Source organism: Pollachius pollachius, assembly GCF_949987615.1.
Source record: "Pollachius pollachius genome assembly, chromosome: 1".
NCBI classification, from domain to species: Eukaryota; Metazoa; Chordata; class Actinopteri; order Gadiformes; family Gadidae; genus Pollachius; species Pollachius pollachius.
Window position 1 is genome coordinate 49,021,994 of NC_136934.1, and position 14,396 is coordinate 49,036,389.

Sequence of the window (14,396 nt, forward strand, 5' to 3'; positions counted from 1 at the left end):
TGGCCGGCTTAATGCATCCATCAGGAGAAAGGGGCCAATGTTCTGTCTTGTGACACCAGGCTCGGCAGCTACACTCCAGGCACTGATGGCGAGCACGGCACGGCACGGCCAGGACACACACACAGGCGCACACACACACACACACACACACACACACACACACACACACACACACACACACACACACACACACACAGGGGACAAGCCACGGTGGCCGTGTAAAGCTAGCTCCTTTACGCCAGGTTGAACCAGATATTTCACTTAGCATTCTGTTCCCCTTCCGCAGTCAAGCATGTGAACACACACACACACACCGACACGGACACACACGTGCACACACACTAACACTAGATTGCAGCAGTCAAGCATTCACAATACTCTTATGGTGGGTCTTCATAAGCAGCCCGGCTGCCACGCGCAGACAGACACACACGTGCACACGCACACACACACGCGTGTGTGTGTGGGTCACAGCATGTAGTGAAAGGTGTGACCAGTCACACCTTGTTTTGGCAACATTGTCACTCTCTTTCATTCTCTTTAAACACACGTATATCACCTGCCCACACACACAGATGCACACGCATACTTTCAAACACAAAACTAAGGACCTCAGAGCTTAAGGGCCACCTCGACTCTCCTCGACTCGAATCCATGTCATCAGACTGATTAATGTTGTGAGCTTCATCACTAGTCCGCCATTTAAAGCACATTGTTACAGCCCATTCATCTTATTGTACTTTCTTTTTACCCAAAAATGTAGCTTTGTTTTGCTATCGCCGCAATATGTGTCTTAAGGGGAAACAAACTATTTTAAAAAAAACAATGCAACGCAGTGTGTGAATGATGAAAGAACACAATGCATTAGTGCAGCACCATCCAGCATCCATTCAACCTTTAAGGAGAAAAAAAACTGGCAGAATGTGGGTTAGGTCTAGTGGGGAGGCATCGGTCCATTTGAACCCTCTTGGATTGAGTTAAAGAGGACTCAGCCGACCAGCATGAATAATAGTAGCTCTGAGGGTGATAAATCACGGGGCTGTTTTCAGATTGCTGGTTTTGTTGGTATGCGCCACGCGCAGGCGACTCGCTTTGATTGTGACAGGGTCCGCAAGAGAAGGTCACATAACTTTATTGATCGGCCTTGGGGAAACACCCACAGGCCGGCCTGTTTTGCCTACCTTTATTAGTCTAGTTTTTTTTTTGCATTATAAAACACACACACACACACACACATACAGGGCCAGTGGGAGTGGTCTCAGCTGTGTGGTTTCACTCTCCACTAAGTCCTGGGGGAGGCTTTTCCTAACGACAATAACAACCTCTTCATCACTGTAACGCGCAAGCACACCACACACACACAAACACACACCCACACAAATACAGTGAAACAGGGTAAACAGATAAACAATGCAGTATGGCCGTAGAAACACTTAGGAAATGCATTTGTTCACACACACAAACACACACACATTAATCAAAAGGAGTAACATCCTGCACTATACGGCCCAGGGAGATTTCAGACCTCACAGAGAATGGACTGAGTCAATATTAGAATATGAGAAAGGGGAAGGGAGAGAGGCTTCTGAGAGGTTGAAACAGGACGTGAGTTAGATGGCTGGAGCTGAAGGAAAAAGGAAATTAAAGGAACAGAAAAGTTCTTAAGAGCAAAGCCAGACCATTTACTGGCGCAATTGACTCCAGAAAACACAAACAACTTCCCTTGCAGATTGTCAAAAGGCCCTGTTTCTCCGCCTGCTCCAAGATCAGACCATCAAACCGAGCCAAGATCCGGTACGCAAAAAGAATAATCAATTGAAGTCTGGGTTTAACTCATGACCCTAAGGCCCTCCGATCTCTGCTACTTTTCACCACTAAATAGGTGTGACGCTAATGAGAAAAGCCATCTGCTGATTACAACTTTAAAAGCGTTCCGACCTTGCGACCTGTACAAAGCCCATTGGGCTCAGACAGTGTTGTTGCTACAGATTCTGTCCATCATCTTGTACATTTTCTGTTGGGAGGATATACAGCAAGCAAAAAAAACATAATTTGAATGAAGGATTACATAGGGGGGGGCAGATAAACTATATTTACATGTCTACAAAGGTCATAGGTAGTCAGGTTTGAAAATCAAGGGCTGACTCCATGCAATGCGCTGTTCATTTTCTCGTAGTTTGGTGTTTGACAATAGCAGTGGCTTTGAGGCAGGTTGTGTCCATGGGGTGCGTTTGTTTTTGTTACAGCGGGAGGTTTGGTGTTGCAGTTTCAGTGCGGCAGGGCTCAGATTTGGTGGTGCTTACACACAGCGGCAGCAGTGCTGTGGGCTCATGACAGCGCTATAAGTCGATCGGGGGGGGGGTGGCTAATCGCTCAGAGAGGCTGATACATGCTGGAACTCTGGCTGGCAAGCTGGGTTAGCCAGGGGTTGTTTTTACAGTGCCTCCCTGTGACAGAGAGAGAGACAGAGAGACAGAGAGACAGAGAGAGAGAGAGAGACAGAGAGAGAGAAAGAGATGTCTTCTCTCTGGCCTGGGGTTGTTTTTACTGTGCCTCCCTGTGACAGAAAGAGAGACAGAGAGACAGAGAGACAGAGAGAGAGAGAGAGACAGAGAGAGAGAAAGAGATGTCTTTCTGTCTCTCTGGCCTGGGGTTGTTTTTACTGTGCCTCCCTGTGACAGAGAGAGACAGAGAGACAGAGAGACAGAGAGAGAGAGAGAGACAGAGAGAGAGAAAGAGATGTCTTTCTGTCTCTCTGGCCTGGGGTTGTTTTTACTGTGCCTCCCTGTGACAGAGAGAGACAGAGAGACAGAGAGACAGAGAGAGAGAGAGAGAGAGACAGAGAGAGAGAAAGAGATGTCTTTCTGTCTCTCTGGCCTGGGGTTGTTTTTACTGTGCCTTCCTGTGACAGAGAGAGAGACAGAGAGACAGAGAGACAGAGAGAGAGAGAGAGAGAGAGAGAGAGAGAGAGAGAGAAAGAGAAGTCTTTCTGTCTCTCTGGCCTGGGGTTGTTTTTACTGTGCCTCCCTGTGACAGAGAGAGAGACAGAGAGACAGAGAGACAGAGAGAGAGAGAGAGAGAGACAGAGAGAGAGAAAGAGATGTCTTTCTGTCTCTCTGGCCTGGGGTTGTTTTTACTGTGCCTCCCTGTGACAGAAAGACAGAGACAGAAACAGAGACAAAGAAAGGGAGAGAGAGAGAGACAGAGAGAGAGAAAGAGAAAGAGACAGAGCCTGGTTGAGAGAGAGACAGAGAGAGGAACAGACACAGATACGGACAGACACACAGAGAGACAGACAACAAGAGGGGGGGTTGACATTTCAACAGGAATATTAAAGTAGTTAATGAGGAAATAGGAGGTGTGGTAAATCAATGTGCTGGCACTGTGGGTCTTAATGTGATGCTGTTCCCAGGATGGAGGAGAGTTGAACAGCTGATCCAAAAACCTAGCAACACATATTTGATAAATGGGTGGGGGCTTGTCGGACTACAGATGGAAAATTACCACTTTTCATTGTCCATTTACATCCTTTCCCTATGTTGGCATGCAATTACTCAGGGTACGAAGAAAGTGCTTGATTCAGCTGGAGCCACGAAACGATCCAATCCATTACTTTTACTGGATAGACTCAAAAATTAACCACATAACCACAGACCTATAATTCATGTTTGTACCAAAAACATCTTACAACCTACGTGAACGGACAACTTTATTTCATCCCTGATACCGCCAACCTATTCTATCATTAGCAGAGAAACCAAGGGGAGGCGATTTAAGTGAGTGCACTTAAAGTCCAACCTTCCAACCTAAAAGGACGCTGACACTTGGAAAAACCTCCAAACTTTGCTTTGCATAGAGGGGATTTGCCACGACGTTGCAGTCCAGCCAATGGGTGAGAATTGGGTTTGATTATAATTTGCATGCCATGGCAAATCAAGCCTGCCGTGTTAATAGAGAAGAACGCTTGATCCACCTTGTATCTGATAGCACAGAATCAGAGTTAGAAGGGCAAGAATAAAGTCATTCTGGTGTGTGTGTGTGTGTGTGTGTGTGTGTGTGTGTGTGTGTGTGTGTGTGTGTGTGTGTGTGTGTGTGTGTGTGTGTGTGTGTGTGCGCGCGCACTTATAAATCGGGCATGGTCATAAATCAGCCCATTTCCTCTATTATAGAACTGACGGACTATTATAGATTAGGGTTTTATGAAGCACAGATCAATAATACTAATAATAGTTCCAGGACCCTGACTCTAGGACTGGATACACAGAGGATGAGAGAGGGAGAGCAAAACAGGGAGTTGGAGGGAGAGAGAGAGGGACAGCAACAGAGAGGAAGAGCGAGAGAGCATGAGAGGGACCATCTGATTCAAACTCAGCCACACACAAACACACACACACGCATAAACAAAATGTACTTTTGTTATTTGCCATTGTCTTGTCATAAATTGTATTTCACCTGCAGTGCTAATATTGTTGACAGTCGTGTCAATAAAGCATTTAAATTAGATCTGGGAAGGGGTCTGGGGTTCGGAAGGTAATCCAAAGCAAGTTGCTTCCCCGAGAAACGTGCAGTGATAATGAACAAATAAATGTATTGATCGCTGACGTCTGTGTGGGGGCAGTGTCTCCTTGTTAAAGCAGACATAATCTGTGATCCAGCAGTCCTATGTTATAACACAACTACTGGGGGGAGAGGGCACAGAGCCTGGGGCGGACACCAACCACGCCATTTTACCAAACAAAGTCCTTTGTATGAGTGAAGGACGTTTTCAGGAAGGAACTTTAATGAGTATTTCTGCAGTGGCCAGTCTACACACTGAGGATTTGAAACCTTTTCATACACCCTTTACTCATTTTACAGTATACTACCGCAGGTAGAGTATGTGCTTATCAATTATGGGGTTACACATCCCTGCCTCCAGCTACATGATTTGTCGAATACAAATATGAAGAAAGATATAGATAAACGCCCAGTTCACCCAGATCTGAGACATAAAGGCTCAGTCTTCGCTTTACAGCCTGAGAAACAACAATTGTAAATACATTGGTGTATCAATCACCATTACATTGACATTTACATTTAGCAGATGCTTTTATCCAAACCCACTCAAAAAAAGTACATTTGTCAGAAGAAAGACCGAACACATCTGGACAATTAGCCATAGGATGTGCAGTGCAATAATTCACATTACATAGATTCTGATTCATACTTGGCCAATATGTGAAGTAAAGTAAAATGTGCTTTCAGCCAGTCCATGAGCTTACATGGCCATGAATTCAGACTTTCTGCAAATATACTCATCAATGGTGGGTTTTAAAGAGAGGGAAAGCAGCCATTATGCTGCATGCCAGACTGTCAATCACACAGCAAAGCAAATTTGGCCAATGACAGGATCCCCAATTATGCTTTCAGCTCATGCTTCATGGATATGATTGGATGTGGATATTGGATTAGAAAAAAAAGTCCCACTAGGGAATTTAGTTTTAGTTCGAACTACATAAATCACGCAGGCATACTGTTTTGTCATCAAGTGCTTGACAAAGATTCGGGTCCTTATTTTTGTTTGACTGAACACCGGGGGCTTGTTGAAAGTCATCACATTCGCTGTAATGTAAACTGACCGATGGCATGGCATGATTCCGACATTTGTTCCTCAATGTTTCAAAGCATGACTGGAATTTGTTGACAAATGTTTTTATTCAACTCTATTGTCCACACAAGGTGGGAAAACTGCCAGTTTGCTTCACTGATCATATCCATGTCAGAGTGTTTATGTGCTTCAGAGCATATACACACACAAATCTTTTGCATTGCATCTTCTGAAGGCTTGATACAACTCCGATTCTATCGGCCGACCTGAAGACACATATCAGAGCCCTGCAGCATAGACTGTTTTCGGTGTGTGTCCGTTGGTCGCATTGAATCCTCCTACATATTCTTTATATACATTTATTTATGCATACTTGATCCGGGGTCATATATAAACCATTTCAATCACAGCCCCCCCCCCCCCCCCCCCCCCCCCCCCCCCCATCCACAGAGATGGGGAGACACGGGTCAGGGAGCAGGTGTGTGCCGCAAATAGGAAAGGCTGATAGATAGAGTGATGGATGGCATCGGGGGAAAAGGGGGGGGGGGGGGGGGGGAGAAGGATGAGGGAACCCACGAGCCCTGGCGGTTCCCTCCCCGACCCAGATGAAAACGGAGCAAAAAGGATAATTCAAACAACGGGAGGGGCAGGGGCAAAGAAAAGTTCGGGGGGGGGGAAAGAATGATAGCGGAGGAAAAAGAGACAAAGGAAGGAGGGAAAGTGGTGGAGTGATGAAGAGGGTCCAGGGTGAACGGGAACGCCGGGACGAACGACAGGGAGAGAGGGAAGGCCAACTAAAACGATAGTAATAAACGGAAGGGAGTGATGAGAGAGGGATGGAACGGTGGAAGTCCGATAACAGACATGAACTAAAGTAGAGGGACCAGGTTTCAGAATGAGCAGAAGGACGAGGATAGGCGATGGATGGATGAGCGGAGAACCAGAAGAATAACATTTGGATAAAATAAATGCTATTTTGTGGATGGCTCTTGCTTTGCGACTGAATCTACAAAATAAACAGAAGACTTTGTTCACCTGCACTCACACACTTCTTGTCAAACACAATAGCGCCATTTTAAACAGGTATATTGTAGGATAACACGTATAGCAGATGTTTCGGGTTTGGTAAAGTCACACTTTGTTTAGGAAAGATTCGTTGCAGTGGCGTATGCATTGTTGTAATTGCTTAAGTACCGTATGTGCCTGGATAATTGTTCCGTGTACTTACACAAGAGAGAGAGAACGAGAGAGTGAGAGTGAGAGAGAGCGAGAACAAGAGATGGAGAGAACGAGAGAGAACGAGGGAGAAAGAGAACGAGGGAGAAAGACCGAGAGAAAGAACTCAGCTGTGGGGTCACTCGTGCACACGTTGGCCGCATATGTTTTGTAAACTATCCACATGCTAAATGTGTAATGGCTTCATGAGTCTTGGTACCAATGTCCCAAATGAATGTTAATGAAAGAATTTACACATTGTTCTATTTATGGCCTCTAGAAAGGGCAGTTGTAGATATTAACATGGAGTAATGAAGTGAATGTGGAAACAGTTGAGGGAGGGACGATTTTGGATCTTTTTTCTGCCCTCTCTCTTTGCAACTCTGAAATCGTACTACAGCACCTTTTATATGATGTGATTTAGATGTTTCCCATTTATACATTATCAGTTTGGATTAGCTGTATTTTGCGGATAGCCGTTGGACCTGAAACACGACACCTCGGAATCGACGCGCCAGTTAGGAAGTTGCAAAATGCAGACTTATCTTATCTAATATCCAATATTCTCATTGGACACAAAAAATACCGTTCCATCTCAGTGGAAAAACAAAGACAAAAGGAGGACAGAGAAAGGTTCAACTGACTGATCCTTGTGTTCCTACATTTGAATAAAAACACAAGGTTCGGCCTTGAAAGGAGAGTGGGATGATCAAGCTGTTGTTATCTATCTAAAGGAGGCTGTACTGAGAAGAGGGAAGGGCCAGCCGGCGGCTGTTGAGGTTCAGATAGCCCTAACTGGGCAACACAGCAACAGAACGCCACAGGGCCATTATATCATCAATATTCTATCGACCGCCTGGGGCACTGTGAGGAAAACATCCATTCCGGTGTGAATGGATGAACTTGTGAGATTAACTCGTACCTCCAGAGTCGATGGACGGAAGGGCAGGGCTGATGGTGGCACTTTGCATTTATTTTTTTTTTCAACAGATTCAACTTTGAACCATTTTAACAAAAACGGCCCAAAATGTACCGAGCTAGTTCCACTCATGCTTGCTTTTACGAGATGTTATGGATATATGATTTTTCAGTGTCGACTGAGGATACAATCGAGATACAATTTTCAAAGGGGGGGGAGGTGGGCAGAATGACTTATCTACAACGGTAATCTAGTAAAGTGAGCAAAAACTATTTTGCAGAGGTGTTGTAAATGACAGTATTTTACTGGTAAAAAAAAAAATAAAGAAGTAAAAGTATGGTGCGGTGAAATGAGTTCCCACTGCAGGCGTGGAAGAGAGAGGCGATGACGGGTGTAATTGGCATTGAGCATGCATGTACCTGATACTTTAACACAACAAATGCCAGCCGCTCCTTCTCATCTCTTGCCCTTTCCTTTTTTTTCTGTTTAACCGCCCGATCCATAGCTCTCATTATCCCTCCCTGCCTGTTCCTTAGCTGCTTTCTGTTGAAACCAATCTCCTCTTTTGCGCTGGCATTCCCTTCTTTTACTCCCCTGGTGTGGGTCTCATCTCTTTTCCGCAACATTTACACCCACCCCCCAACCAAGAGAGAGCGAGAGAGACGGAGAGAGTGAGAGAGACAAGAGTTCAATTTATTGTTTATTCTGTCAATTTGATATGCATTGCAATAACACACCAACGCTAAATTGTTAAACAACTAATCTAAGGCGCGCTCTAAGAAGTGCTTTCACAAAAGGGCGTCAAACACCAAAAATAAACCTATCCATTGGACACTTGAAAGATGGAATCCAAAACGTTGCCTTGGTATGTGTTGAATTTCAGACGCGCGGTACAGTGTATTTTGTGTTTCACATTGTACTCTCCTCAAATATGAAAAGCACACCGTTTCCCTCCCATTTCCTCTGTGTTTCCATCCCAGGGTGGCTTGGGGGAGTCTGCCCCGGTAGGCAGGCGGCCCTCTCCTTCAGATCCTTCCTTTATTTATGTACAGGATGGGAAGACTGAATCCTGGGAGCCCTGCTCCCACTCCCAGGCATCGTAAACCAATCACACGGGGGCCCTTTAATCCCCGGGCCCTCGATCTTCTCCCTCCCTGGCGCTCGCTCGTAATGCCTCCTGATGATAGATATTATGTCTAACCTGGTCTCCATTAATACCGCCGCTGCCTTGACAGGGCCTACTTTAACTTTCCGAACTCCCGCGGACACTCCCCCTTAACAGCTGTACAAACAGGATGTCCAACCCCACGGCGACCAGCTACGGCCCTGCAACAGAGAGCTGCAAACATCACCGTTCATGCTGAAGTTCCTACAGGGTTATCAAGTCGAGTCGTCGGGCTTGATGTAGACATTCTGGTCAAATTACACTCCAGAGTGCTTCGCAAGACGTCTCAATCGAGAACCGACCGGCATCTGTTTAACTTGAGGATACAGTTGGCCTTTGCCATGATTACATCACCGACGTATGGGATGCATGGAAGTCATATACATCGTGCACTCATACTCCCCCTGTAAGGGAGGACTGGGGGAGTTAGGATTGAATCATCCCGACATCAAATAGTATCTTGCTAAAGTAGGATGTCTATTCAAATTCACCCAAACGTCTGTTCTCACATGTCTTTGCGAAACAAATGTTTTAGGTGTGAGTCTGGTTTCCATAGTGAACCAAAAGGGATCACTGGTGTTTCTGAACACAACTTACACCCTGAATACTGCGAGAAGGTATATACGAGGGCATGAGCAGAGACAGTATGTGCACGTGTGTGTGTGTGTGTGTGTGTGTGTGTTTGCACAGACGTCCGCCCTGGGGGTCAATATGATTCTCCTGATGGTTGCGACTACCATACTATGTGAACCACCAAGACCATGACCTACTTTCACCCCCTAACATACCCCCCTCACCCCCCAACTCCTCTCATCCTGTCTCTTTCCCTTATATCTCCAGATCACAGATGCATTATCCTTCTACCGTCCCTGTTAAACACACACACACACACACACACACACACACACACACGGTGACCTTGGGATGGGAGTGTGGGAGGGGCTTGACGGTAGCGGGGGGGGTAGAAGGATGGCTCTGGGGTGAGCGGACACACTTGACTGAGCTAAGGGGAAGTGTCTGAGCGGGAGGGGGGGGGGGGGGGGGTGTCGTCTGCCTGGCTGCGTGGCTGGATGGCTAGCTGGCTGGTTAACCGGCTGGGCGGGACACCATCTGGCCCCCGGCCGACTCGGGGCCTCCGTCCTGGGCGGCCGGCGGGCTGAACCCCGCACTGAGTGGAGGGTGGGTGGTGCGCCACCAACGCCGGCTAACCGTGTGTTGCAGAGGGAGAGTGTAAGGGGGGGGTGAAGGGGTCGCACAAAGGTGAGGCAGGTCGCTCAAACTTCTGGCCCAGGTCGGATGAGGGGAAGGGGGGGGTGGGTTATGTAAGACACCCCCCCCCCCACACACACACACACACATTTCTGTGTGTTCTCCAGCATGACCCAGCATGCAGCCCTAATGAGGACAGCTAAAGAGAGAGAGGCTCAGCTGTTGGGTCACCCATCGACATAAGCATGCACATATGCCCAATGTGTCCCGGTACAAAAGTCCCAATCAAATGTTGGTCAAAAATGTCCTAAAAACAGGCATGCCGGTTTGTCGGGCCTTTTGGAAGGTTTTTCGTTAGATATTAACGTAGAGTACTACAGTTAATGGGGAGACAGTTGAGCAAATGAAACATCCAAACTAACCTCTGTGAAGAGAACGCCTTGATGACTTCTATAGGAAAACAATCTGCAGACAGACCGACACACCCACACCCTTAGAGAGACAGAGTCAGACATATCACACACACACACCGACACACACACAGAGCCAGACACACACACACACACAGAGCCACACACACACACACACACACACACAGAGCCAGGCAGAGAGAGAGACAACAGGACCGTTCCCGGCAGTGATGCTGTCTAAAAGGTTCATTCTCCTCAGGGAGGTGTGGGCGTGTGTGTGTGTGTTTACCATGCCAGCCTGTGTGTCTTTTTGTGCTCGCTCGACATGGCAAAGTGTAAGAAGAAAGAAAATAAGTACACTTGACTTAGAGTGACACGCTACCAACACAAACACCCACACAGAGAGGGTGTGGGAGTGTTTAAACGCACACAGGGTCCAACAAGGGGATCAGTGGTCTGTTTATCTGTCATTCAGGCACAGAGATTATTCAGTTGTCCCAAGCACATGCATGAACACACACAGCCATCACACACACATACTATGAATAATAATAATAATAGTTTGCCACCAAGATAAAGATATTTAAGTGTCATTTCAAAGGGACAAAAAGAAGTAAAAAGTAAATGACAATGACAAATTTTTACTCATTTTAAAGAAGATATGGGAACGCGTAAATCTTTGTTTTCTTATTGTGGCCCATCTCACGCAAAATGCATTGCTTACATGGAATTGTCAACTAAACACTAAACTTTAGAGGCATCTATTTTTATAGGTATCCCAAAATACAGTAAAACAGGACCGGTGCCCGCTTTGGTTTTAGCAAGCAGAACTCATCATAATGTTTAGTCACCAATCATACTGTTAACCTCCATGTTAAGCGCAAATCTAAGATGTCCAAGTTGCTAAACTCCTATGCAGTGGTACGTTTACCTCAAAGATCACCTAATCAAGGTGTTCAGTTACCACACCAACAGGAGCGCCATGTTTGAATGTATGTTTGGTACTTGGATTTATGTACTTATTCATGTAGCCTAAAAGTTGTAATACATTATGCTTCGTGTGGAGACAGTTAATAGCCAATGAATGTTGCTTTGGCCAGCTTTCTTTCAGGTGATAGCTGGGGATAAGTGCTCATGGTCCCATTTTGAGTTAAGCAACGGGAGGCAGAAAAGAGAGGAAAGCCACTGGGGATGTAGATTGCAGATTTGGATGTCCTGGATTGTCTTTTGCATTTCCTGTCTAAAACAGGAAACGCAAATGCAAATGGTTACTGTTGAGAAAAAACCAAGCATGGGTGGAACTCGGGGAAAATGGGCCCAAACCAAGGAAACAAAAACGGACACACGCACGCGTGTACACACAGGTACACGCACACACAAACACGCGCATACGTCAAAACAACACCACTAAGGATCTTGACAAGCTCTGGCCCTAGTCCCCTAGTGCCCTTGTTTGTGTGTGTGTATGCACGCATGTGTTCCTGTCTGTGTGTGTGTGTGTGTGTGTGTGTGTGTGTGTGTGTGTGTGTGTGTGTGTGTGTGCACGTGTGCATAACTGTGGCAGTGCACGCCGTGTTAGGCACAGCATGGCGCCCACCAGAGCGTTCACAACACAACAGCTTCACAACATCTTAAAAACGACCACTCACTTGAGATTTAGCCATCGGTCCTAAACAACCCTTTGAGTCCATTACATTGAAGGGAGGAAAGGGAATGAGCTGGAATAAGATGTGGGGGAGATTCAGAGCGAAAACAAACTAACTAGAGAGCGGGGTTTCTACGAGTCAGAGAGAAGGTGGAAGTCCGAGAACAAGGGGGGGGCAATGGCGACCCGGGCCCGGACAGATGTCAGCTCGCCGGTCCCAGTGGGGCAGGGAGGTCGACCAAAACACAAATGGGGATTGAAACCGTCGGACTTGAAACAATCTACTCAAGGTTTGTCAACGGTGTGTCCGCCGCGGTGGTCGGGAGAGAAAGGCCCACATTTTGAATTAGTAGACAAGGGTCCATCTCCAGAAGCCCATAGAAACAGTCAGGGGAGTGCGATAGAGTCTGTAACTCAGCAGTTCAGTTTGGTTACTAGTGTGAGACGAGATGAGATGGCAACATCCTACTCACAAGAAGTGACCCACACACAAAGTAAGTATGATGATGATATATACTGCATGAAAAGAAAACATGCCACGATGCCAAATACCATGTGCATACCAGCTTCCCTAGAATAGTTATCTGCTTGCGACCGATGGCACGCAAAATACCAACATCATGATCAAAACTGGGGCCTTAAGCGTAAACTAAAGTCAGCTTTGCTTATATTGAATCCACGAACTCCGGTCTATATTTGTGTTGTTGATTATACAATCAAGGAAAAATTACACATCATTCTGGGACCTAAATGGATCTAACAACAATCCACTGATGATGATAATCAAGGGTTTTCCCATCCTCATGTTGACTTCTCATGTAAGCCACTGCGTTGCCCCACACCGTGGCATGTGTACTTCCTAGCGGGAGTGAACATGCTGTGGTGCTACAGGATTCAGGCCTTCGCTGCAGCAGCACCGCTTCCCATCGCCCCTGGAAGGCATTTTCAATTTGCTCCAGCGTGCAGCTGCCGTAGAGCGTGACTGTTGTGTTTAGTGTTACGCCGTCCGCGGTGAGCATCCACAGAGAGCCGTGGAGAGGGGGACCGCTTTGGTGCGAACTTTGAAGTGTTACTAGTATCGCCGTCGGGAAAAGGAGAAGGGTTAGAAGGGGTGCTGTAAAAGTGATACCAAGTCACCGAATACATGACGTTTTTAAAACGCGAACGGGCATGTCTGGCCACCCGATGCAACAACCAGCGGGAAGGGCATTCCTCAAGTGTGCCTGGCTGATATACAGGACCGTCGCGGGGGACTGACCGAGCAGGCCGGTGTGAAGACACCACTGAGCCGATGTGTGGACAGGAGGTCCATTGCATGATCCATTAAGTGAGGACGGGGTTAATTCATTGCTGGATTAAATGCATTCATACTTAAATAAACACATTGTGCAGCTTGCAGGAGCCACTGAAAGGCCTAATTATTCATTTCAAATGGATTTCCCAGCACACAGTCCAGTGATGTTGTCGCTCTCATTTGTAATCTAATCTTTCATCTAGTTATCTCAGTGGTTAATCTAATGATTTGCCAAATCAATCAACGTATTGTTATTCTCTCATGCCAACACTATACTAATACATGGCCTGTGAATGGAGGATGGGGAAAAAGCCTCTTCATACTTACTTTTTTTTGCCAGATCAATCCGATATTACAATTGGCTTTGAATTAAGTTTATTTCATCAACCAAATAACTCATTTTGAGAAAACACATGAAAGAGTAAATGAGGACAAGAAATGGGGGCTGGTGACATTTGAAAGTAGATTTTTCTACATTCATGTTTGAACAACAAGGGAATTAGTCAGGAATTAGGAATGACTTATCCAGTAAGAGACAAATTATTGTAGGAACTAGCTTTGGCTGGGCAGCTCGCACACTGTCCAAACGCAAAGCGCCGTCCAAAATAAGGCAAACAAACGCATTTAACATAAATATATAGACTATATTGTTTGGAACTAATATTAAAAGCAGTTTGCTAGGCGTAATTTATGTGCATTTCTCACCATAACATTGGTCATGTCATGCTTTTTTACTGGTTCAACGTTGTAAGAAGTGACAGTGTGAATGACTCATGAATATTGCCTCATTACACAAAACAGACTTCTCTATCTCTCTCATGGTGGTGTGTGTGTGTGTGTGTGTGTGTGTGTGTGTGTGTGTGTGTGTGTTTGCCTTCAAGTCAACTGTCAAAATCATGTGCACTGTAGTAACGGCAATCAGTTTCCAATTTCACAACAATAACAGACCCGG

At 46.0% G+C, this 14,396-nt stretch overlaps 1 protein-coding gene across 1 annotated transcript in view; it reads right to left on the minus strand.

The window, feature by feature from the left end:
• The window catches only part of cdkal1 (CDK5 regulatory subunit associated protein 1-like 1), a 224,137-nt gene that overhangs the window by 188,184 nt on the left and 21,557 nt on the right, over nt 1–14,396 (minus strand). The window lies entirely within an intron of this gene.